The sequence below is a fragment of the Orycteropus afer genome, unplaced genomic scaffold (genome assembly GCF_000298275.1).
Source record: "Orycteropus afer afer isolate SDZICR_OR568_19922 unplaced genomic scaffold, OryAfe1.0 scaffold00031, whole genome shotgun sequence".
Lineage (NCBI taxonomy): Eukaryota > Metazoa > Chordata > Mammalia > Tubulidentata > Orycteropodidae > Orycteropus > Orycteropus afer.
In genome coordinates this window covers 11149552-11152523 of record NW_006921618.1, presented here as the reverse complement: position 1 = coordinate 11152523, position 2972 = coordinate 11149552, and positions in this window count along the sequence as shown.

Here is a 2972-nt window from a genome sequence, read left to right as displayed (position 1 = left end):
AAAAAAAAAAAAATAATAAGGTACCAAACCAAACCAAACTCACTGCCATTGAGTCGGACCTGACTCATAGCGACCCCTCCTTGGGTTTCCAAGGTGGTATTACTATGGCAGTAGATCGCCCAATCTTCCTTCTGAGGAGTGGCTAGTGGGTTTGAACCATCAGGCTTTATGTCACCAGAGCTCCTTTTATAAGTTACAGAAGTAGTAATTTGCTCTTTTCTGCATCTTGCACTTTCTTAGTCTGATAAGAACAGTCACTAGATGGTGCTATAAACCGTCAGTATAAAATATGTCTTCTACTGGGTAGGGCTTTACTTGAAATAAAGAAACTATCACAAGAGTTTTAATTGGTTACTGAGCCCTTACTAAGTATTTAGCTGGTATTCTTAGATATCGTGCATATAGATATATTCTTAGATATAAAGAAGTTTAATATGGTCTTCAGGGAGTTTACAATATAGCCAGGAAAGTAACAGCAATATCCATGAAAGAACAATGTGAAGGTTTGCTTTGCTTTTCAACCCATAGAAAGACTCCCACAGATACTATATTCAGGTATTGTGTTGATATTTTTTGTTCTCTTTTGTTTACATAAGGGCTGGAAGAATAAGAGTAATTTTCATCAGATGGCAACGAAGAGTCACAACTGGGAGAATTCCCTTTTCCTTTCTGTGTCCTCTCTGTGTTTAGATGACATCTTTCTTCATATTGGGCCTCCTCATAATGATGAGGTATCCTGGTGGCATAGTGGTTAAGTGCTCAGCTGCTAACAAAAAGGTTGTTGGTTCAAACTCTCTAGCTGCTCTGTGGCAGTCTGCTTCTGTAAAGATTTACAGCTTTTAATCCCTAGGGGTTACTATGAGTTAGAATTGACTGGACTGCAACAGGTTTTGTTTGTTATTAAAACAATAATAGCAGTGACCACTTTTGGGGGTCATATTATGTCATGCTCTATGTGAAGTGCTTTAAACACATTAGCTAATTCAATCCTCATAATAATACCTTGGATATAGATATTATCCCCACTTTATAGATGAGTAAACTGAGGCTCAGGAAGGAGAACCCAGTTGTCTAAACTCACACAACTAGCATACGACACTTTGGTATGTATGTTTGGTCCATCTGCTGGGAGTTGAAACCACAATGTTATAAATGGTTTCACATTCATATAGGTGTTAAGAAAATAGCGAGGAGAGGAATGTGAACAGGTCTCATCCTACTGGTGGATGAGCAAACTGCTTTCCTTCATCTGGCCAGCAACTACCTCCTACTCAGATCTGATTTTAGGTGAAAGGAAGGGAAAGTCAGAGAGGCCCAGGTCAATCTCCACATTCAGGCCCAAGGTAAGGAGTCTGATTCAACTTACCCTTGACTCTATGGAAGGCTGAAATGGAAGGCCGAAGGGGCCCCTCACTGGAAATTGCAGAATTTTAACAGACTAACAGGCATGATTAAAGGAGGTAATCATCATAGTGACCAACTTGCTACTTTCCCCTCCCTTTTGCTTTCTTTAAGAAAACAGACTAGCCAACCTCTTTATGGATGCTGAGTTCTTTAGGTTTGCTATTTTCAGTTATATATTCTTCTGAGCATAACCCTCTCCCACAACTGGTTTTGGCTGAGAACTGTAGCCCGTGAAGCAAGACGACCCTGGGGAGAGGGACGCTGAGTCTGGAGTAACCAGGTGCTAATCTGGTGCTTCTCTAACAGAAAATACCACAAATGGGTGGTTTGAACAAACAGGGTTTATTCTCTTACAGTTTGGGAGGCTAGAAGTCTGAGTTCAAAGTACCAGCTCTAGGGGCTGGGTGAAAGGCCCTTGACCTTCTGTTTCAGCTCTGCCTCCTGCTCCTGGCCCACTAGAGCTGGAGGCATACCTTCACTCAGACAGCGGCTGCTACTGAGCCTGACAAACCCAAGGTCAACAAATAAAATGGCACAGTCCCAAAGTTATTAAACCATACAACAGACTACTAAGTCAAGTTAACTAACAGTCCCAAGATGAGCAGACAACATGGCAGTCTGCTGCATGATGACTCGGCTACATGCAGGATTCAAGCCTGCCAACAGCTGCAGAAACCTTTCTTAATGCTTTTCCTTATGTACTGGAAGCAGATCACACCCCTAAGGCAGCTACTCAGTTGCTTACAGTAGATTCCACCATGGAATTGATTACTAATCTCATCATGGGGACTAACTATATCCAGTTGTCCAGCCACTGAAAACCGGGCTCAGCCAAGTTGACACACAACTTAACTACCACAGAGGACAGAGGTCTACTTTTCATTTTACCAAAACATTTTACAGACTTTAGAATTATTCCGAGATTTTGCACATGATCCCCCCTCCCTTGCTCCAAGCACAGACACACCTGGGTAGTCCTTCCTGCTTTACTCAAGGTCTCAATTCAGTGAGTCTGGGATGCCTAATAAAAGTGCAGATTCTTGGGCTCCACTCCAGGGTCAAATCTATGCAAAATGCATGAATATGCATTTTTAATAAGGCTGTCTGGGAAGTTCTGATAGGGAACTGCACTTTGAGAAACTGTTGTAAAGTCTTAGTTTAGGCATTACCTATGCCATCTGAAGGGAGCTCTGGTAGCATAGTGCCTAAGGCACTTGACTGCTTACCAGAAAGCTGGAGGTTCAAACCCACCAACTACTCCTCGGAAGGAAGGTTGGGCAATCTACTTCCGTAGTGATATTGCCTCAGAAACTCAAGGAGGGGTTGCTATGAGTCAGGTCCGACTTGACGGCACATAACAACAACAACAACATGCCACCTGAAGGAAGTTCTGGTAGTGCAGTCCCTAAGGTATTTGACTGCTAACAAGAAGGCTGGTGGTTTCAAACCCACCAGCCAATCCTCAGAAGGAAGGTTGGGCAATCAGATTGACTACATCTGTGGCAAGAGGTGGTGGAAAAGCTCAATATCTTCAGCCAAAACCAGGCCAGGAGCTGAGTGTGGAACAG